The sequence below is a fragment of the Balaenoptera musculus genome, chromosome 15 (assembly GCF_009873245.2).
Source record: "Balaenoptera musculus isolate JJ_BM4_2016_0621 chromosome 15, mBalMus1.pri.v3, whole genome shotgun sequence".
In the NCBI taxonomy this organism is placed as follows: Eukaryota; Metazoa; Chordata; class Mammalia; order Artiodactyla; family Balaenopteridae; genus Balaenoptera; species Balaenoptera musculus.
The window spans coordinates 60,894,987-60,919,475 of record NC_045799.1 but is presented as its reverse complement, the minus strand read 5'-3'; positions in this window follow the sequence as shown (position 1 = coordinate 60,919,475).

The following is a 24,489-nucleotide window of genomic DNA, read 5'->3' as shown; positions in this document are numbered from 1 at the left end:
TGTCCTTACAAACTGGAGAGATCTCTAGGCGCTTCATCCTCTTATCAGACCACAAATCCCATCATGGGGCCTCCACGTCCATGACCTCATTGAAACCTAATTACCTCTCAAAGGCCTCACCTCCAAATGCCGTCTGTCACATTGGGGATTAGGCCTCAACATATGAATTTTGAGACGTAAACATTTAGTCCACAGTAGATGGCTTTTTTTGCCCTGTGCTTTGTCTTCTGATCTTGTATGCAGTGAACACATTTGACATGTGTTTTTACTTCACCTTTTAGGAGGGAGCTTTCATACAGGATTGTTCTTAATCAGTTGCAAGATGGAGAGATGAGGTCGCAGCCAAAGAGGCCATGACAAGAGCAGAATCTCCCTAGCTCAGGTGGCCAGAAGCCCTTGGAAAAAGAGACAAATTAGCATTGTGTTAACCCGAGGTGCCCTGAGTGATTATCCCTGTGGAATACTTGCAAGGTGCATAATGAAATGAGTGTGCAGATATTGTCAAATTCCCCAGGAAGAGGAGAAGGAAAATCTTTGTAGCACAGAGGTTTGCATTTATTTCTATGTAAGGGAAGATGATATAGGTTCACTTTGTGATTTTTTTTTTTTCTGGCATCATATAGGCTAGTGCTCAGAATACAAATCAGGAAATCTGAACAATTCCTATTCTTTATGTAATTCCAGGGGAAGATGTTACAGTGATCTGAAATAAATGCTCTGAAAATTGAATGATGAGCTCTAAAGATGTTATAAGCATTGTCTTCCTTTGGATGTCCAGTGGATTCTGAGAAGCTTAACTTTTGAAATTGGTGTGATAAATACGTGAGATGGTTCCCTTTAGCTGTGTTCTCCGACAATAACACTCACCCCAGGAATTATCATCGTCATCTTTTATTTTTAGTGGTTAAGGAAAGGTCATGGTTTGTTCCCAAATAGGTTTTCCATGGATTTCTATATACTAGAAATCCCTGTTGGTTCCTGCAGTAATCTGAGAGATTTCAATCTTTCCGAACTTATTTGGGCTTTGGAGTCAGGCAGACTGGGTTCATATCTCAGCTCTCTGACTTATTGGCCATGTAACCTTTGTCAATAAACTTATCTGAGCTCAAGTTTTCCTACCTGTGAAATGGGGATGATATCTATCTCGTAAAGTTTACATAGGATACTGTAAATTGCTTGGTACAGTGACAGTACATGGCACATAGTCCATACTCAGTAAATGATAGCTATTATTAACTTGACTCTGACACCAGGTTCATTAAAAAGGAAAATAGACATATATGTTGGATGTAAAGGTTAAAGAAGACATAGCCAAAGAAGGATGCTGTGGTACCTACTTTCCACCCCTGCCTCATTCTTCACCCTTGGTCTCAGGTCAGCACTGCCACCTCAATTTTCACCCTTGGTCCCAGGTCAGGGTACTGCAATAGTCCAAGTATTCTTCCTTGAGATGAATGAGAACCCTATTGGACCATGGCTTTGTCTACTGCAGGGCTCCTATCTTTAGATGTCTTCCCCAAAAGGGAGAACCAAGGCATCAAGAACAATTTGGATTTTAATGGATTATCGGTAAAAGTAAGAGGAGCACTCCTATGGTCCCTTCCAAGACTATGGCTCAATCAAAAGCATCCCTCCAAGACTTCTCCCATCAGCATCCATACTTCTCACCTGCCTGTGTCCCCCAAGGTCATTATTGAAGAACTAAGGTTTATTTTGTACAAGCTTAATCACTCCTGAGGCCACTCATTATAAGCTCAATATCCAATACTTTATTAGCTTGGTTGTTTTTTCTTGTTTAGGGACAAAGTTCATTAGCATCTGGAACTAAAGCTATACAGACAGTGGCCAGTATAGCATTGTTACTTTTCCCTTTCCTTTATTGCCATAGGGCTTGTAATTAATAATAAAACTTGACTTTTGTTCTATCTCCATCTTCCGTGGTACAATAATTACAAACCGAACTTTAAGTAATTCTTCCTTTAGGAGCTGTTCACACGAAGCTAGAGGATTGTTTAGATGAAGCTTGACTTGTCCTCCTTTTAAAGACCCTATCACTTTCCCTCCAACTGTCATGGGTGAATTGCAGTCGTCTGGGGTGGGAGGTGGACTTTGAAAATGAATGAGAATAAAACTGCATTTGTTAATTTTAAATTTGATTTTAGGGACTTCCCTGGTGGTCCAGCGGTTAAGATTCTGTGCTTCCACTGCAGGGGGTGCGGGTTCGCTCCCTTGTCTGGGAACTAAGATCCCGCATGCTGCGTGGTGTGGCGCACACACACACACACACACAAATGGATTTTAACTCTTTATTAAACTATCATGACGTAACTATTTAAATGGCACACAAAACCACGAAAATTCAGTCCAGCAGCTATTTATTGAGAACTACTGTGTGTAAGGCTCAGTGGAAGACACATTGAGGATAGAAAGACAAGACAGAATCTCTGACCTCAAGTGTATTAAAATGTCTTGGGAGGAGAGGTGTAATTAAGATAGAGGCCCAAGACTATGATTTAAAGCAAAGAAAACCATCCAAACACAGTTGGGCATCCTTTGAATCCAGTATGAGTAGAATTCTAAGAAAGCTTGTCAACTTGCATAAGAGTTCTAATTGGAGGCATGTTGGCTTATGTATAGAGCTACAGACTTTTCCCCTGGTACTTTATTGAGGTATAATTTACATAGAATAAAATGCACAAATCTTAAATGTATAACTTGGTTAATTTATATGTATGTACATACCTGTACCAGCACCTTGTAGATATAATCTATATCTTCAGATCAAGATAGAGTTTATTTCCTTCACTCCAGAAACTTCCTCTGTGCTCTTTTCCTGTCAATTCCCCTCCCCAGCGGTAACTCCTATTCTGAATTCAATCACCACAGATTAGTTTGGACTATTCTTTTTTTTTTTTTTTGCTTTTTAAAAAAAATTTATTTTATTGAAGTATAGTTGATTTACAATGTGTTAATTTCTACTGTACAGCAAAGTGATTCAGATATATATATGTGTATATATGTGTGTATGTATATATATATATATTCTTTTTCATATTCTTTTCCATTATGGTTTATCATAGGATATTGAATATAGCTCCCTGTGCTGTACAGCAGGACCTTGTTGTTTATCCATTCTACATGTAGTAGTTTGCATCTGCTAATCCCAAACTCCCAATCCTTCCCTCCCACACCCCCCCTTCTCCCTTGGCAACCACAAGTCTGTTCTCTATGTTAATTCAGACTATTCTTGCACTTTATATAAACCAAATGCTACAGCACATCCTCTTTTGTGTAAGAATTTTTTTTTCATTCAGTATCACGTCTTTGAAATTCATCCATTGTGTTGCCTGTGTCAGTAGTTGATTCCTTTTTGTTACTGAGTAGGATTCCATTTGTCTATCCATTTACCTTTGGATGGACATTTAAATTGATTGCAGTTTTTGTCTACTATGAATTTTGGCTATTGGGAACATTTGTGTACAAGTCTTTGTGTGGATATGTGCACTCATGTCTCTTTAGTAGGGTGTTCAGTTGCTGGGTCCTACGGTGTACATTTGTGTAGCCTTAGCAAATAGTCAGACTGGTTTCCAAAGCGGATGTTCTATGTCACCACCAACAGTAGGTGTGAATCTCGGCTCGTCTTCCTCAGACTTTTCTAATGTTCTCTGAAGCCAGAGAGACCTTGGTTTAGATTCAGGATCAGTTTTGTAACCTTGAGACAATTACTAAATTTATACCACAGTTTTCCCATCTATAAAATGTGGATAATAACCACCTTTTGCAGTGTCTGTGAAGATGGTAGTGTTTGTGGAGGTCAGAGACTCTGTGTATTCAACTGCTATAGTAAACACTCCAATATGGTAACTGCTATTATGATTATTATTATCTTCATATTCTCATCTTATCCAGCTACTTTAAGGCAACGTTTTCCAAGATGTGCAATATGGTGGTACTTGACATTTATTTTACTCTAAGTATTACATAGACACAGCTTTACAAAATACTGAATCACACAGTGAAAATTTATTTCTATTCCAATTTTCTTTAATCCCAATTATATCAAATGAAGAGTCTCAGCATGGTGTTAGTCTGATTTAACACCTCTCCAGCACTTGCTAATCTTCCTTTTTAATAAAGTGAGAACAAGACACAGGCTCTTAGTGTTTAGAAGGCAACAGTAGCTAGAAATGATTCGAGGTTGTTTTGTCTTCACTGTTTTTTAATTTTTAGTGTTAGTAGAATGGATGGCAAGTAATACTAGTAGTATTTATGGTAGTGATTTAATCTGTTCATAAATTATTTACATCTAAAAAGCGAGTTGTCTGAAAGAAAAAAAATGTTAAGACAATAATACTATGGGAGGAATCTGGGCATGGCCGCAAGTGCTGTCATAAGTTGATCCCCTCCTGTGGGTCCCACACTCAGTTTCATACTAATCTCCCCAACACACACAGACACAGGCCTGTGGGTGTGCAAGGGCATGTATTCTCATCCTTGGAGTCCAGATCATACAAAGAACACAGCATGTCTGGGTCATTGGAGGTGACGTTTTTGGTGGGCCAGCCAAGCAAGACCAGAGTGGGCACAGCTTCAATCTGTGGGAAAAAGGTCAGAGGGATGCTTGAATAAATTTCCATGTCATAGATCATTCAGCCAGAGATATTAGAGACAGTGCTGATAAGATTTTAGAGACAAGTAGCGTTGGGCTCAAATTGTGATTTTTGCAAATTACTGGCTGTGTGACATTGGGAAAATAACCTCTCATGGCCTCAGTTTCCTTATTTGTGAAATCGGGGTTCTAATGCCTCCCTGTCTGAGTTGTTGTGGGGATTAAAGGAGTCAACATGTGTGAATAGGTTTAGTGAATGCTTTCTATTGTTTTGATGATCCTGGACAGAAGTTCAAGATAGTATAGCATCTTCATTTGCACTATGTCCACTGGGAATCAAGCATGACAAGCTTTTCTTGGCTGATGAGGCTTTGCTGCCTTGAAAGTTTCTTGTACGCCCCATGCTTCCAATAGTCTCCCCCCAAGTTTACCATCAAAACTTGTGAGTACTGTGTCCCATCCCCTCAGGCCTCTGCTCTCCTGCTAGAGAGAGTTAGGTCTTAATCCTTGTGAGTGGAATAACATATCTGACTACAGAATCTGATCTCGGTGTTTCTGTTTGAGCTCTGCTACATACTTTGTACTTACACCTGTCACAGCTCCCATGGCATTGTGCAGAGAAGTCAGCCAGATGGTAAGCTTCTTGAAGATAGGGACCGTATATGCTGATCTCTGAATCTGGAGCACCTGGCACAATAAGGGTGCTCAATAAGGGTGGGATGAATTGGGAGATGGGGATTGACATATACACACTATTGATACTATGTATAAAAATAGATAACTAATGAGAACCTACTGTATAGCACAGGGAACTCTGCTCAATGCTCTGTGGTGACTAAATGGGAGGGAAATCCAAAAAGAGGGGATACATGTATACGTATAGCTGATTCACTTTGCTGTACAGTAGAAATTAACACAACATTGTAAAGCAACTATACTCCAATAAAAATTAAAAAAATATAAAGCCCATGAGAAAGAAAAAACAAACAAAAACAAAATGCTGGGCCACTGATGCCCTGTGGCTTCACTTATTTTCTTAGTAGAATGTAAGGTCCTGGAAGGCAGGATCGTGTCTGCCTGTTCAGTGTTGAATCTCCAGTGCTTGGTAGACTCTCAAGAGCCACAGGTTGAATGAACGAATGAGACAAAAAGGGAGGATGATTTTTCTTTTCGGTGTTTGAGACCAGGATGTGAGCAGATAACTGGACCCACACAAAGGGGGCGCCAGCTCCAGGCCAGACCTGTGAGCAGCTGGTCCTATCTGCTCCCTTTGTTGGCAAACACTCTGCAAGAGACCGCCCTCCAGGGCACCTGCCTGGATTGATCGTCTTCTTTGTGATAAACAGGAAGGAAAATCATTATAGCACAAGCGCCTTGTCATTCCACATACCTCTGCCTGTGATAAATGTTCTCCATTTACGGAGTCGTCGGTGGAAACCTAGAGGGAATGATTGCCATCCGGGCTTAACCTGGAGCAGGTTGATCATTAAACAACTCCCGTAATTTCCACTGCTCAGCATTCATCTTTTCCTCACAGGGCTGGGGAAGAACAGTTTCTGACGTCAAGACAGAGAAAGCTGCCACCTAATTGCTCTTTCTTTCACCTATACCTTGTTGGGAAGAGGCGGACAGGAGGAATCGCCATCAAATGGACAGGCCTATTTTCTGACTGAGTTGTTCTGATTTACGTTTTTAACAGAGTGGGTTTGCTGTGTTGAGAAAAGAGGACTGGGGAGCAGGGTGGAATCAGGGAGACCAGTTAGGAAGGTTACAGCAACGATTCCCACTGGGAAATGATGGTGGCTTGGCAAGGATGGAACAGTGGACGTGACTCAGGGCTGGTGTGTGTGGTTGAGCTAGTGCTGTGTACCCACCTAGGGGACCCATGGCTGTGGCTCTGATGGGAACGGCATCCCTAGAGTTTTGCTGTGCACGCCTGTATGGATGCAGTAGTGCTGTAAGAAGTAGGTGGATTCCACGAAGGCAGGGATTTTACTTTGCTCCATGCTCTATCCCTAGTGCTTGCACATGTCTGGCACAGAGTAGGTGCTCATAAAAATGTTTCACATGAATGATAGGTTGACTTCCATCTCCTGCGTTCTTGGAAACATCGCAGCTGCAGGTGACTCAGTGCAGGCTCAAGTGTGTTTTGGCTGATCTTGTAAACGTCTGCATTTTTTTTTTTTTGATGGCCACTTTGAGTGGCCTGGTGTGAAAGCCCCTTTGCACTTCAAAGCACTATCATTTTACGTCATCAGGTGCAAACCATCTTTTAACGGCATTATTTGCAGAGAATAGGGAGAACATAAACTTTATTATACTTTGTCATTCCCCCTTCCCCCAGCGTCATACCTGAGTCCCCTCTCACTCTCTGATCCGTTCTGGCTGCAATTAAAATTCAGTCGCCTTTGGGACCACAGCAGTCTCGTCTTTATTTACAGCACCTGCAAATCATGCCGCTCCTCCTAATTTTAACAGCTGCTTCAGTGGCAAAAATCTCCTTTCTGAAGGAGCGGGTGGAGAAGTGATAAAGAATAGTTATTGAACTCTATCCTCTGGGGATAGGATGGAGGAGACGAGGCCGGGAGAGGGAAAATTTTGGAGTTCAAGTGTGGGTGCTGCCTTTTATGAGCTGAATGACCCTGAACAGATCATGGAAACTTGCTGAACCCCAGTTACTTCATCAGTAAGCTGAGGGGAAGATCAGTGCCTATTCAACCAATCCAGTGGACTGTAGGAACCCAAGGAGATGACATCTGAGAAAGTTCTTATATTTTTAGTAGCAGAGAGAGGGAGTGAAGTGTGGGAGAATCTATAATAAGCCTATTATTTAAACTATCAGGCTCACTGCATGTTTTGTTTGAAACCCTTCTCATCATGTATCATGGTGCTGAAATGCCTTTTATCCTATATCTGTCTCTCTATGCCTTTATCTCCTTCCCCATTTCCATCAAATTCATTCAGCAGTAATTTATTAAACACTTATGATATGCTAGGCACTGAGTCTCTAGCAGGGAACAAGACAGATGTGGCTTCTGCCCATAAGTAGCTTACAAGCTAATAATGCAAGAGAGGCCTGGAAAAAAAAATCACATACCTGACGATGTGATTACCACTATGCTACATTCTAGGAAGGGGAAAATGTCTGGAGTTAGGAGAACATATAACAGGGAGACTAAACCAGCCTAAAGAGCCAGGGAGCCCTCTGTGCAGATGCGGTATCTACGTAGAGACGTGAAGGATGCCTGGGAGTTAGCCAAATGGAAGGAGGGAATAGTGTTCCAGGCAGGTGGAACAGCACGTGCTAAGATCTGGATGCTGGAATAAAGCAAGTGAAAGGAGAGGTAAGTCACGAGGGTGGAAAGGCAGGTAAGGGAGAGATCAGGTAAGCAAATCACTTTGCTAGAGCAGTGGGTGTGTAAACACGGGAGGTGGATGCTGTGATGATACAGTCCTGACAGTGATGACACAGAACCAAACCAAAAGAGAACACACAAGCAAAGAAAGCAACAGTGATAACTCTGGTTCTGTTTCCCCTGGATCACTTGCAACATTTTCTCTAAAAGGTGTCTCGTGAATCAAATCACCAACTTAGGACTTTGTGTATGTCCAAGCAGCTCCTTCTTAGAAAGAGTCAAGGTATTCCTTGCCCTTCTGACTCCAGAGGGAAGGTTGGGAGAATAGGAGAAGGTAAAGACAGTTTCCAATCAGTGCTGGGCTAAGCTCTCCATGTGGGTAAACAGAACTCCCAGACACAGACACTGGTGCTGTAGTTCACTCGTTGAATAAGATTCTTTGCATGACAGTTCTCTTTGAAGTTCCTATCAATCACCCTGTGACATTGTTCTAATGAACACCTTCCCACCCCAGCTGGATGCAAGCAGACATACAAATTTGCCCCCAGGGGAATGGTGGCCTCCCCATGTTCCCATGAAAAGCTCATTACCAGCCCAGGCAATCACATTTACATTTCTAATTGAAGAAGAAAGCTACAGTAAGCACAAGAGTGAAAATTATTGGGCAATATCAAGGAAAACATCCCCAGTTCCCCTGGGAGTGTCAGTGTCAGCAACCACAACAGGCCACTGTGCCTGATGCTAATAAAAGAGAAGCTAAAATGAGCACTAAGGAAAATCAGCAGACTCCAGGGATTCTCAATGATTGCCTCTGACATGGAATTTTGAGATATTTCAATGCGACGGAACTTAATTGAAGTGGAGCAGGGTGGCAAATGGATTTCATTTCTTAAGTGTATTCTCCTACGGCCAACGAGATATCTAAGCTGAACTGGTTCCACTGTTATTCAAACAGCTGATTTGGCCCAGGAAAAGCCCTCTGTTCGCTGTTAGTAGATCCTACACTTTCACCACCACTTGACCTGTAGCCCTATGGGAGGAGTCAAATTGTTCACCTATAGGTCATGACAACAACAGGTCCTCCCCTGACCCATGACAGGCACAACAAAAGGGAAAAGCACCCCCACCTCCCAAAATGATATGACAATGAAATCCTGACTGTCATGTGTTTTGACGAATGCTCCTTGCTCTCAATGAAGGACGTGATGCGAAATCCTCAACGATGGGGTGTTTGAAAAATATTTGTTGGTTGTCATCGAGGGAGGATGGCTGAACAGGACCAATCTTCCTGAATCAGGTTTTCATGTTTTGAGCAAGATAGGTTGTGATGACCTTTTCCGTAACTATTTAAATTACGTTGTACTTCAAAGGGCTGAGGGTTAGTTGGCATTAGCCTAGATAACACTACTGAGAGAGAGAAACACAAGCGTATTTCAATTTGAAATTTGGAAAATTTCAAACGTAAATGAAAGTATAATGAAAGCAAGTGACATCTGCAAGATGGCGGGATAGGAGCTTCCTACATCATTCTCCCCACAGAACATCGAATTTGACAATCACCCACAGACAAGGGTACCTTTGTAGGGATCTGGGAGTCCAGTGGAAAAGTTCCAGCACATTGTTGGAGCAAAAAAGCCCAAGAATAGACACATTGAAAGGATAAGAACAGTTTCACTTTACTCATGTCATCCTCTGCTCCCTGGTGACACAACTCAGTGCCAGGGAGACCCTTTTAGTCTGCGATTTCTCCAGTGGGGGAAAGTGAGAGTGTGTGAGTGAGGGTCTACCTTCCCCAGCCATGTGGGATGTTGCCCAAGAGGCTGGCTTCTATCCCACTGCATCCAGAATACTGAGGTGAGCTGTAGGACTGAGGGCTGGGGAGAGGCAGGGAGCATAGAAACCAGGGCTCAGAAAGTATCAAAGGGATGCAGATCCTACTAACTTCTTCCCTGGACTCCATCAGGAAGCCTGCCCACAAGCTGCTGGGGATGTCATCTGTGGACCCCAAACTGACCCATGGACCCAGTCAACACTCCCTGTAACTCCTCTCCTTGTGGTTGGATCCCTGTGTGTTCCTATGGACCACAAGCATGAACCTTTGCAGACAGGAAGCATGTGCGTGCAGAAAGCCTGCCCGACTCTGCAGGACTGGGGAAAACCACGCGAACTTGAACATCTCAGGGCACTGCCCTTGGGAAACAAAGGGGAGGCTCTCAGCACTTACCTGGCTTTGCGGGATCAAGACAGGCAAATGATTTTACAAATTCTCTTTGTGAATTCCCTAACACTTTCTGGCTTCCATAGCCTCCTTCTCCTCTTTCTGTTCTGGAAATCTGAAACTTTACTTTCCCCTCTTCTGTGCACTTCCCATAACTGACTCTGGGGCCAAGAGGTAGTGGAGAGAGATAGTAAAAAGCAATGGAAGGGACTGGGTTCAAGATGGCGGAGTAGAAGGACATGCACTCACTCCTTCTTGAGAGAGCACCAGAATCACAACTAACTGCTGAACAATTATTGACAGGAAGATACTGGAACTCACCAAAAAAGATACCCCACATCCAAAGACAAATGAGAAGCCACAGTGAGGCTTCCCGTAGGAGGGGTGCAATCACAAGAAAATCAAATCCCATAACTGGTGGGTGGGCGACTCACAGGCTGGAGAACACTTATACCACAGAAGTCCACCCACTGGAGTGAAGGTTCTGAGCCCCACATCAGGCTTCCCAACCTGGGGGTCTGGCAATGGGAGGAGGAATTCCCAAAGAATCAAACTTTGAAGGCTAGTGGGATTTGATTGCAGAACTTCAACAGGACTGGGAGAAACAGAGACTCCACTCTTGGAGGGCACACACAAAGTAGTGTGTGCATCAGGACCCAGGGGAAGGAGCAGTGACCCCACAGGAGACTGAACCAGACATACCTGCTAGTGTTGGAGCGTCTCCTGCAGAGGCAGGGGGTGGCTGTGGCTCACCGCAGGGACAAGGACACTGGCAGCAGAAGTTCTGGGAAGTACTCCTTGGTGTGAGCACTCCCAGAGTCCCCCATTAGCCCCACCAAAGAGCGGGTACGCTCCAGTGCTGGGTCGCCTCAGGCCAAACAACCAACAGGGAGGGAACCCAGCCCCACCCATCAGCAGACAAGCGGATTAAAGTTTTACTGAGCTCTGCCCACCAGAGCAACACCCAGCTCTACCCACCACCAGTCCCTCCCATCAGGAAGCTTGCACAAGCCTCTTAGATAGCCTCATTCACCAGAGGGCAGACAGCAGAAGCAAGAAGAACTACAATTCTGCAGCCTGTGGAACGAAAACACCACGTTCACAGAAAGATAGACAAAATGAAAAGGCAGAGGACTATGTACCAGATGAAGGAACAAGATAAACCCCCAGAAAAACAACTAAATGAAGTGGAGATAGGCAATCTTCCAGAAAAAGAATTCAGAATAATGATAGTGAAGATGATCCAGGACCTCAGAAAAAGAATGGAGGCAAAGATTGAGAATTTGCAAGAAATGTTTAACAAAGACCTAAAAGAATCAAAGAACAAACAAACAGAGATAAACAATACAATAACTGAAATGACAAATACACTAGAAGGAATCAATAGCAGAATAACTGAGGCAGAAAACCAGATAAGTGACCTGGAAGACAGAATGGTGGAATTCACTGCTGTGGAACAGAATAAAGAAAAAAGAATGAAAAGAAATGAAGACAGCTGGAGAGACCTCTGGGACAACATTAAACGTACCAACATTGGTCCCAGGCAGGAGAAACCCGAGGAGAAACACACCGAGACACATAGTAATCAAACTGACAAAAATTAAAGACAAAGAAAAATTATTAAAAGCAACAAGGGAAAAATGACATATAACATACAAGGGAACTCCCATAAGGTTAACAGCTGATTTCTCAGCAGAAACTCTACAAGCCAGAAGGGAGTGATGAAAGGGAAGAAACTACAATGAAGATTACTCTACCCAGCAAGGATCTCATTCAGATTCAAAGGAGAAATCAAAAGCTGTACAGACAAACAAAAGCTAAGAGAATTCAGCACCACAAAACCAGCTCTACAACAAATGCTAAAGGAACTTCTCTAAGTGGGAAACACAAGAGAAGAAAAGGACCTACAAAAACAAACCCAAAACAATTAAGAAAATGGTAATAGGAGCATACATATCGATAATCACCTTAAATGTGAATGGATTAAATGCTCCAACCAAAAGACACAGGCTCACTGACTGAATGGATAAAAAAATAAGACCCATCTATATGCTGTCTACAAGAAACCCACTTCAGACCTAGGGACACATACAGACTGAAAGTGAGGGGATGGAAAAAATATTCCATGCAAATGGAAATCAAAAGAAAGCTGGAGTAGCAATCCTCGTATCAGATAAAATAGACTTTAAAATAAAGAATGTTACAAGAGACAAGGAAGGACACTACGTAACAATCAAGGGATCAACCCAAGAAGAAGATATAACAATTATAAATATATATGCATCCAACATAGGAACACCTCAATACATAAGGAAAATGCTAACAGCTATAAAAGAGGAAATTGACAGTAACACAGTAATAGTGGGGGACTTTAACACCTCACTTACACCAATGGACAGATCTCCAGACAGAAAATTAATAAGGATTCACAAGCTTTAAGTGACACAATAGACCAGATAGATTTAATTGATATTTATAGGACATTCCATCCAAAAACAGCAGATTACACTTTCTTCTCAAGTGCACACAGAACATTCTCCAGGATGGATCATATCTTGGGACACAGATCAAGCCTCAGTAAATTTAAGAAAATTGAAATCATAGCAAGCATCTTTTCTGACCACAATGCTATGAGATTAGAGATAAATTACACGGAAAAAAACTGTAAAAAATACAAACACATGGAGGCTAAACAATACATTACTAAATAGCCACGAGATCACTGAAGAAATCAAAGAGTAAATCAGAAAATACCTAGAGACAAATGACAATGAAAACACGACAATCCGAAACCTATGGGATGTAGCAAAAGCAGTTCTAAGAGGGAAGTTTATAGCAATACAATCCTCCCTCAAGAAACAAGAAAAATCTCAAACAATCTAACCTTACACCTAAAGGAACTAGAGAAAGATGAACAAACAAAACCCAAAGTTGGTAGAAGGAAAGAAATCCTAAAGATCAGAGCAAAAATAAATGAAATAGAAACAAAGAAAACAATAGCAAAGATCAATAAAACTAAAAGCTTGTTCTTTGAGAAGATAAACAAAATTGATAAACCATTAACCAGACTCATCGAGAAAAAAAGGGCAAAGACTCAAACCAATAGAATTAGAAATGAAAAAGGAGAAGTAACAACTGACACTGCAGAAATACAAAGGATCATGAGAGATTACTACAAGCAACTCTATGCCAATAAAATGGACAACCTGGAGAAATGGACAAATTCTTAGAAAGGTATAACTTCCTAAGACTGAACCAGGAAGAAATAGAAAATATGAACAGACTAATCACAAGTAATGAAATTGAAACTGTGATTAAAAATCTTTCAACTAACAAAAGTCCAGGACGAGCTGGCTTCACAGGTGAATTCTATCAAACATTTAGAGAAGAGTTAACACCCATCCTTCTCAAACTCTTCCAAAAAAATGCAGAGGAAGGAACACTCCCAAACACATTCTATGAGGCCACCATCACCCTGATACCAAAACCAGACAGAGATACTACAAAAAAAGAAAATTACAGACCAATGTCACTGATGAATATAGATACAAAAATCCTCAACAAAATACTAGCAATCAGAATCCAACAACACATTAAAAGGATCATACACCATGATCAAGTAGGATTTACCCCAGGAATGCAAGGATTCAGTACATGCAAATCAATCAGTGTGACACACCATATTAGCAAATTGAAGAAGAAAAACCATATGATCATCTCAATAGACGCAGAAAAAGCTTTTGACAAAATTCAACACCCATTTATGATAAAAACTCTCCAGAAAGTGGGCATAGAGGGAACCTACCTCAACATAATAAAGGCCATATATGACAAACCCACAGCAAATATCATTCTCAATAGTGAAAAACTGAAAGCGTTTCCTCTAAGTACAGGAACAAGACAAGGATGTCCACTCTCACCACTATTATTCAACATAATTTTGGCAGTCTTAGCCATGGCAATCAGAGAAGAAAAAGAAATAAAAGGAATGCAAATTGGAAAAGAAGAAGTAAAACTGTCACTGTTTGCAGATGACATGATACTATACATAGAGAATCCTAAAGATGCCACCAGAAAACTACTAGAGCTAATCAATGAATTTGGTAAAGTTGCAGGATACAAAATTAATGCACAGAAGTCTCTTGCATTCCTATACACTAACAACAAAAGATCAGAAAGAGAAATTAAGGAAACAATCCCATTCACCACTGCAACAAAAAGCATAAAATACCTAGGAATAAACCTACCTAAGGAGTTAAAAGATCTGTACTCAGAAAACTATAAGACACTGATGAAAGAAATCAAAGATGACACAAACAGATGGAGAGATATACCATGTTCTCGGACTGGAAGAATCAATATTGTGAAAATGACTATACTACCCAAAGCAATCTACAGATTCAATGCAATCCCTGTCAAATTACCAGTGGCATTTTTACGGAACTAGAACAAAAAAATCTTAAAATTTGTATGGAGACACAAAAGACCCCAAATAGCCAAAGCAATCTTGAGGGAAAAAAAGGAGCTGGAGGAATCAGACTCCCTGACTTCAGACTATACTACAAAGCTACAGGAATCAAGACAATATGGTACTGGCACAAAAACAGAAATATAGATAAACCTATGCACCTACGGTCAACTAATCTATGACAAAGGAGGCAAGGATATACAATGGAGAAAAGACAGTCTCTTCAATAAGTGGTGCTGGGAAAGCTAGACAGCTACATGTAAAAGAATGAATTTAGAACACTCCCTAACAGTATACACAAAAATAAACTCAAAATGGATTAAAGACCTAAATGTAAGACCAGACACTAAAAAACTCTTAGAGGAAAACATAGGCAGAACACTCTGTGACATAAATCACAGCAAGATCCTTTTTGACCCACCTCCTAGAGAAATGGAAATTAAAACAAAAATAAACAAATGGGACCTAATGAAAAAGCTTAAAAGCTTTTTCCTAGCAAAGGAAACTATAAACAAGACGAAAAGACAACCCTCAGAATGGGAAAAAATATTTTCAAATGAATCAACAAAGGATTAATCTCCAGAATATATAAACAGCTCATGCAGCTCAATATTAAAAAAAAAACCCAATTAAAAAATGGGCAGAAGACATAAATAGACATCTCTGCAAAGAAGACATACAGATGACCAAGAGGCACATGAAAAGATGCTCAACATCTCTAATTATTAGAGAAATGCAAATCAAAACTACAATGAGGTATCACTTCACACTGGTTAGAATGGGCATCACCAGAAAATCTACAAACAACAAATGCTGGAGAGGGTGTGGAGAAATGGGAACCCTCTTGCACTGTTGGTGGGAATGTAAATTGATACAGCCACTATGGAGAACAGTATGGAGAGTCCTTAAAAAACTAAAAATAGAATTACCATATGACCCAGCAATCCCACTACTGGGCATATACCCAGAGAAAACTGTAATTCAAAAAGACACATGCACCCCAATGTTCATGGCAGCACTATTTACAATAGCCAGGTCATGGAAGCAACCTTAAGGCCCATCGACAGATGAATGGATAAAGAAGACGTGGTAAATATATACAGTGGTATATTACTCAGCCATAAAAAGGAATGAAATTGGGTCATTTGTAGAGATGTGGATGGACCTAGAAACTGTCATGCAGAGTGAAGTAAGTCAGAAAGAGAAAAACAAATATTGTTTATTAACACATATATGTGGAATCTAGAAAAATAGTACAGATGAACCGGTTTGCAAGGCAGAAATAGAGACACAGATGTAGAGGACAAACGTATGGACACCAAGCGGGGAAAGTGGTGGGTGGTGTGGTGGTGGTGGGATGAACTGGGACATTGGGATTGACATATATACACTAATATGTATAAAATAGATAACTAATAAGAACCTGCTGTATAAAAAATAAATAAATTAAAATAAAAGTCCACAGGGCCTGGGGAGAAAAAAAAAAAAAAAGCAATGGAGATGCTCCTTCCTCCCTCAGAGTTTTAGGTACTGGCCCAATGGCAGCTGCTGTCACCATTGCCACTACTGTATGAGGATGGCTTGGGGGCTGGGGCAGAAGAGAATGGAAAAAAACATAAAAATGGGAAATTATGTCTCTTCTTGGACCCCCTAGGTGCACCCTTTCTCACTTCTTATATTAAAATGAGAGATCTCTTGGAGCTCTTACTGTCTGTACCGGTGCCTAATTCTGATTTTTGCATGCCTCTGGGACCAGGCTGGAGTTACTGGTGGGAAAAAAATCCCAATAATTCACTGCTGGATTGGTCTTGCTTTGAGTTTTATTTTTCCTTTCTCTCTTTCTTTCTCTTTTTCTTTCGTTCTTTCTTTCTTTCTTTCTCTCTTTTTCTCTCTGTCTCTCTCTCTCTTTCTCTCTTTCTCTCTCTCTTTCTCCCTTCTTTCCTTCCTTCCTTCCTTCCTTCCTACCTTCTTTCCTTCCTTCCTTCCTTCCTTCTTTCTTTCTTTCTTTCTTTCTTTCTTTCTTTCTTTCTTTCTTTCTTTCTTTCTTTCTTTCTTTTTTCCTTCCTTCCTTCCTTCCTTCCTTCCTTTCTTCCTTCCTTCCTTCCTTCCTTCCTTCCTTCCTTTCTTCCTTTCTTCCTTCCTTCCTTTCTTTCTTCTCCTCCTTCTTCTTCCTCTTCTTCTTTTTCCAATTGGCCTGCTATGATTTCCTTTTCAGAGTCCTCAAATGCTGTCCCATGCATTCTTTGCAAGGTTTTTAGTTGTATACTGTGGGAGAGACAGGGTGCGCTATGCTTTCTCCACCTTACCCAGAACTGGAACCCAAATGATTCATTTTTTAAAAACCTATTTTTTTCTTGGGCTTAAGCTCTACATTTTTAAAAGTCAGTTTTGGGCTTCCCTGGTGACTCAGTGGTTAAGGATCCGCCTGCCAATGCAGGGGACATGGGTTCAAGCCCTGGTCCAGGAAGATCCCACATGCCACGGAGCAACTAAGCCTGTGCGCCACAACTACTGAGCCTGTGCTCTAAAGCCCGCAAGCCACAACTACTGAGCCCATGTGCCACAACTACTGAAGCCCACGCAACTAGAGCTCACGCTCCACAACAAGAGAATCCACCACAATGAGAAGCCCATGCACTGCAACGAAGAGTAGCCCCCGCTTGCCGCAACTAGAGAAAGCCTGCGAGCAGCAACGAAGACCCAATGCAGCCAAAAATAAATAAATAAAATTTTAAAAGTCAGTTTTATTGAAGTATAAGTTGTATACAATCAAATATATACATAGTAAGTGTACATTAAGTGGACTTTGACAAACCTACATACCCGTATATCCATCACCCCAATCAAAATATGGAACGTTTTCTTCACCTTAGAAAATTCTTTCATATCCCTGCTGATTTAAAAAAAAGTCTGAAAACTTCTGGAATTGAAGGTATTTGCTGTTGATTTTTTAAAAGAGTATCCCAATGCTTTATTCCTCTCTCCCCTCTCTCTCTGAATTATTTTAATTTTGCTGAACATTTGAAATTAAGTTGCTGACTTCAAGACCCTCTGCCCCATAATATATCGTGTGTATTTCTTAATAACAAGGACATTCTCTTACATGACTACAATGCAGTGATTGAAATCAGGAAATTTAATTTTGATACAGAATAATTCTATAATTTTCAGTCCATATTAAAATTTTGTGTATTGCCTCACTTCGTGTCCTTTATAGCACTTTTGTCCAATCCAAGATCATTTTGCTGTTTATTTTTGAAGGAGAGTAAAATCTCCTCCCTTTTCCCAATTCGTCAACTCCACATCAGGGACCAAGAGCCTGGAGGACTCCCAAATGAGGCAGCACCAAGGTTGATTCTGGCTGGAGGGCAGAGGAGGTGGGAAGCCAAGAGAACAGCCCATTGTGGAAGGAAATGTGCTTCTCTTAGCTTGGACAGGCAGGCCTCCTGGCAGAACCCTGCTGACCAGTCATCCAGACTGCAACTCCCCAGGAGCTTTGGTATTCTGTGAGCCTGCCAACAAAACAAACGCAGTCTGAGACAGCAAGCATATTTCCTAAAAGTCAACTCGATCTACCTCCTGGAGGGGAGGCTGCATATCTGTGTGCCAGTCACATTAGAGTAGTCAATTTCCTGCCAGCAGTCGGTGGAGAATGCAACCCACGTGGGCTGCGAGGGCACCCTACCTGCCGACACGACAAGGGAAAATCATGGTCCCCTCCTGAATATGCACGCAACCCGAATCCTAGAAAACAACCCCTCTCTCACTTGCCCGGGACAAATGTGAATTTAGAAGAACATGCTCTTGGCATCGTTCATTTTTATATGAGCGCAACTTCTTGGGTGTGGGCAGGTTGGGAACACATGTTTGTGGGCTGGTGGATCTTTGAGATGAGTAGCTGATCTCATGTCTCTTGGCCAGTTTAGAAGCAAATTGTTGCCCCTGGTAACAGTTATCAAATTGAAAATAGTAAGTTATGAATATTCTCAATCCTTCTTCACTTTCGAGTTTATAGAAACTGTTACTTATTTTTAATAATGGTAGATAATTCATGGCTCTTAGTACTATAGGGTGTTAATAAAACCCCATAACTAAACCCTTTAAGAGTGGAAGGGAGTGATGATACAGTCCGTTATTAAACAGTCTCCATATTTACCAGTTACACATATATAGTCTAGAAGAATGTAAAAAAAAGCCCACAAAAACCTTTTTCAGGTCAAGTTCTATTTCAAACTATACAGAGGCCACTGACAACTGGTGTGCGTGGGAAGTGGCTCCTTTCTACCTAGTTTGTCACCAGCATCTCAACAGGGATGAATCTTCTCATGTTGGTTCAAGTGCTTTATCTTCATGGTTACTATAGAATTTAACTCCTCGCTTTTAGCTCTTTCTTCTTCTTCAGGATCCTACACCCCTCCTTCTCCTCCCCTCACCATCCTGCCTCTTCTATTCTGTATTTAAAAATAGGATGTCAGTCACTCAGCCACATTTGATTCCACCAAATAAGTGCGGGGATGCGATTCTGGGTTGAAGGTTGATGGTGACTTTGGACCAGGTGGGTAGAGCAGCGACAGTGCTGGACAATTAAACTGCCATATTGGCCTTCTTCCTGGCTCGAGTGCTTGACATTATTATGTTAAAAGAATTTCTATCTTTTTTTTTTTTTTTTAACTCACCTTGAGTTACATTAGCAAATGTGCCCTGTCCCCCATTTGTTAAATTATCTTTGGAATGTTCAGGCCCCAGGGAAGAAAAACCCTACCCTTGCAAACTATGTTAACATTAGCCAAAAATAGGAATTAATTTTTTGTCAAGTACAACTCTTTTAAAATAACAAAAGCACAAGGACTTGTAAATGCAATGGTTTCTTCAATAACTTAGGGTCTTTAAGAAAATATAGATTTGGGCACCCTCCCTGATTCTGCAAAATTAGGATCTCTAGAAGCAAGGCTCAGGTACTACATTTTTAGTGAATTTCCCAGGATTCATGAACTGTAGCTTTAGAGAGCTCATCTGCTTCCCACAGGGGAAAGAGAAAACAACTCCATCCAGGGAATGGGAAAGTAAGAAGGCATGTGCCTCTTGAGCAGTGGATGAGAGTAATAATATCCCCCAAAGACTTGATGGGAATAGAGAGGTGATTGCAATGGGTGTAGTGAGGAATGCAGCATTACTGACAAAATGTGGATAATTAATTAGTTATTTAGGGAAATTCACTTGTTTAATGTTGGATTAAGAATTTTTAGGGGCAAGAAAAGTCACATTGATTTACAAAATGAAAAGCCAAGACAGTGATATTCACAGTATTGAAATTTTCCCAGAGGGGCAAAAATAACAGGAAGGAATTTTGTGGTGAGCTGAAGCAGGACATAATATAGGCTGTTTCTAGTAACTGGACACATTTCTGTTCATTTGGAACCTTAACTCTTTCATACTTTAGGCTCTGTGCAGACTGAAATCTTTGTGATTATTTCTAGATAGATAAAGACTTCTGGTATTCTGTGGTGCATTAGAGAAGGGAAAACATTTCTATTCAAAAGTGAGAGATGATGAATCAATCAGTCTTTCATTTATTCCACAAATATTTATTGAATGTCTACTACATGTTAGGTACAAATCTATGCCTTAGTGACAGACTGATGGACAATCCTAATTATATGGTGTCTGTATTTGAAGACTGGCCTCCTGTATCAGCTGTCTATTTCTATGTAGCAAATTAACCCCAAAGTTAGCTCAAAACACTGAACATTTATAATCTCACAGTTTCTGTGGGTCAGGAATCCAGGAGCATCTTAGCTGTGTGGTTCTGACTCAGAGTCTTTTATGAGATTGAAGTCAAGATGTTGGCTGAAGATGTGGTGATCTGAAGGCTTGACTGGGTTGGGGGAATGGTTCATGCATGGCTGTTGGCAGGGGGCCTCAGTCACTTGCCACATGGGCGTCTTTATAGGGTAGCTTGAATGTCCTTACAGCATGGCAGCTGGCTTCCCCCAGAGTGAGTGGTCCACAAGAGAGCAAGGAGGAAACTGCAGTGTCTTTTGTGACCTAATCTTGGAGTTACATACCATGACTTCCTTAGAAATCAGTCACTAAGTGTAGCCCACACACAAGAGGAGGGGAATTAGGCCCCATCCTTTTAACCGAGGCATGTTGAAGAACTTGTGGACATCTTTACATAAAGGACTTTGTTACCTTTGTTATAGCTAGATTCAAATGCAAACTTAGAGGTGATGTATAAGCAAGTTGACTGAACCATCTAACCACTCTCAAGTACTAACTATGCAGTGATTGTTGATAATGGTCACCTATTAGAATAACTGGGGGTAGAGCTTCTCAAAAATATTGATACCTGGGTTCTACCTCCAGAAATTCTGACTCAAATGGTCTGGAATGGGGTCTGGATATTGGTAATTAAAAAAAACTCCTCAGGTAATAAACCACTGCCTAATAAACTGAAAAATTACTGAGTAATAAATCTTTAAGAGTCTAGCTTTTGGATGTCATTTTAATCTTTATTTACTTGCATCATTTGATGAGCTCTCCAGGGCTTTTGTTTGTCTTTGCCACCATTTTTACCCATTTGTATTCATTTTATACATGTTCCAGTTTAATTTTCTTATTTATTTTGAACTTATGTTCTCAACTATATTAGAGTTTGACGTAATGATATTTCCTAACAGCTTCATCATGCATTCACACATCTAAAGGAAAAATCTTAACTCCAGCAAAATTGGCTCGAAGCATGTGTGCGCTATGTAAAATGTCAGGAATGCTATAATTATATTTTATCAGGTGAAGCTTAACATTTTAATAGGCAGTGTCTAAGGCTGATCTGACAGGGTGTTTTTGGATGGTGAAATGGATGCTCAAAATAAGAAAACACCACTCAGAAACCAAATGAGTCACTTCTGCCAGACAAGTAGGATTGGAGTTTATGCCGAAGGGCATAATTTTTCTGAAGTGCTGTCCTCTTTTAATGTATGTTCATTAAATCTGATTTGGAAGGTTGGGAAAATAACCCCTCTGTGACTTGTTAATCATTAAAGAAGGAGAGTGAACACTGGCAAAGTTCCAGGAGAAGCCCTTAGCTGGGTATTTATTTCATCTCACCATGGGTATAATTCACCAGAAATACTGAGAGTTTAAGCAACTTCATCAGCTGCACAGCTCTATCCATTCCTTTGTGTGTTCATCCACCAAATTAGATGAATGGGCTCATTATACCTGCACTATTTATTATCATTATTCTCTCATGGGAGTGAATTTAATTTACTTGGGTTATTCTGCTGATGAGTGTGTTGTCTTTGTTTTATTTATAAACAGGATAGTCATGAGTCCCTTGCCTTGAGTTATATCCCTGATGAGAAGCATAATTTTGCACATTAGCTGGGAAATAGATAAGCTATGCATTTTACATATGCGTGAAGCACTTCTAGCTCTTTCATGAAATGTTGATTTTTATCTCTAAGAAAGATTGTTCTTTTCCCTGGAGTGCTAAAAAAATCCCCCTTTGGATAGACAGGTGATTGGGCTGCAGCATCGGCCATCCCAGGACTGCCAGGTTTGACTTCAATGACCTGACTGCCAGCTTCTTTCCTTCTTTATAAGGCATTCTGCAGGGGATATAGGTTAAAGGGATGGGATTGGAAATTAGATCTGGATTTGAGTTCCATTTCTGACAGCTCACTGTATGACCTTGGGCAAACTATTTCTCTGTCTCCCACAGAAAGCTGTCATGAGGATTAAATCAGTGCACAGATAATTCTTGTTTCTGTTTGCCTTGCATATCTCTTCCCTATCCCTTCTACTGGTTACAGCCCTGATTCCTTTGGGAAATTTTATTCTATAATGCCCAACCTTCCACAGGGATGGGCATTTGGTCAAAAAAAGTCCAAACAGAATTTTATCAATGGAAATTTATTTGTTTTTAGTACCTTAAAGATATTATTCCATTGTCTTCTGGCTTCCATTATTACTACTGAGAAGTCATCCATAATTCTTATTGCTCTTTTGAAGCTAAATGCTTCTTTTTCGTCTTTCTGCTTTCAAATGTTCTCATTAACATTGGATTTCAGAAGTTTTATTTTGATATGTCCAGGTTTAAAAATATATATATATATATTTTATAATAATTATATATATATATAATTATTATCCCTGCTTGGGGTTCATAGAGGTTCCTGAAACTGTGTTTTGATGTCTTAAGTCCTTTTTGGAAAATTCTTTTCAAAATTGCTTCTCCCACCTCCAGCCAGTCTCTCTTACCTCCCCTACTGGGCAACCAATTACATGAATGTTAGAGCTTTTTAAAAATTCTCGTATATCTTTTATACTTTTTTTAAAAATGCATTTCCCATCATTTTATTTGTCTCTGTGTTCCATTCTTAGTATGTTCTACTGATTTATCTTCAGATAGACTAATTCTCTGTTGTGTTGTGTCTAATCTGATGTTAAAATATCTATTGAAATATCAAAAACTATTTCAGTTTTTGTATTTTTTTCAGCTCTAGAACTTCCATTTGAGTTTTGATGTAGATTACAGTTCTCTGGTTAAATCCTCCATTTTGCTATCTATTTTCTGGAATATATTAAAATTATTTTAAAGTCTCTGTCTGATGATCTAACATCCTGTTTTTCTCTCTCTTTGTCTCATCTCTTGATGTGCCTGGTAACTTTTTTTTAAATGCCAGATAAATGAATTAAACAGTATAGAAACTCTGAATGATGTTGTTCATCCTCTAGAAAGGGCATACTTTTTATTTTGGAAGGCAGTTAATGTAGAGGCAGATTACCTTTATCTAGTATGAGATTGATCTGATATGAAACTGAATTAGTCTTTGTAAGGGATGATATATATTCATTTTGCCCTTAATTTTAGAGTGGAACACTTAAAGGCCCCCAATCAAAACGTTATGATGTTTACCAGAGCCTCTTATTTTTGGCTAGTCCTGAACTCCAATTTTTTGTCTCACCATCATTGTGAAACTACTATAAACTCTGCTTACCTTCCTGGGATTTTAGTTTATGCTTTCTCCTTGGCTTCTCAGCCTCTCAGCCCCTGGTTACAAATTTATAAGTTCCTAAAAGGGAAATGCAGAAGCTAAATGTAAAGCTTACTTGCATCTTCTCCATGACCTTGCCCCTCAAGTTATGCCTACTTTGGTAGCCATGAATTTTACTTTTCCCCAGCCCCCTGAGACTGCTGAAAGAGCTGTTCATCTTTTTAACCCTTTAGTCATCACTTTCTCCCTAGCTTTTCACCTTTACTTCCCAAATGGCAAATGTTTCAAGGGGAAACTTGGTACAGAATATTGGGCTTCCCTCACATCCTGGCCACCTTGGTAGCTTTTCAGTGGCTTGAAACATATTTTCTTAAATTTCCAGCTTTTAAAGTTATTCTTTTTGGAACTTTTGGTCTGATACAAACTAGACCACTGCAGTTGGAAGCATCACCCTCTGCTAGAAATTTTAATTTTGGTCTGAGATGCAGAAATGGAAAAACCCAGTGGTTATTTCTAGGGAACCAATTCTGGGACCTCTACTGCTGAGATCTCTTGTGATGCCCTAGTTATGGCATTTCCCCCAGATTGAGTTCTCCTCCCTTTGTTTGACTATATTAGCCACCTACTACTACAGTAAAAACCCTCCTTTTCTTAACCTAGTCTGTATATCTGTATTTTCAAATAAACAATAAACATGAAACACATTTATCAGTTGGCTACTCAGCATAAGAGGACTAATTTGTATTTATGTAAGAGCAGTTTTGTGATTATTTTGAGGGGGATGGGAGGCCAAGTGGCCTGGTTTTGCTAGGTTTTAAAACAACTCTGTAACTGGA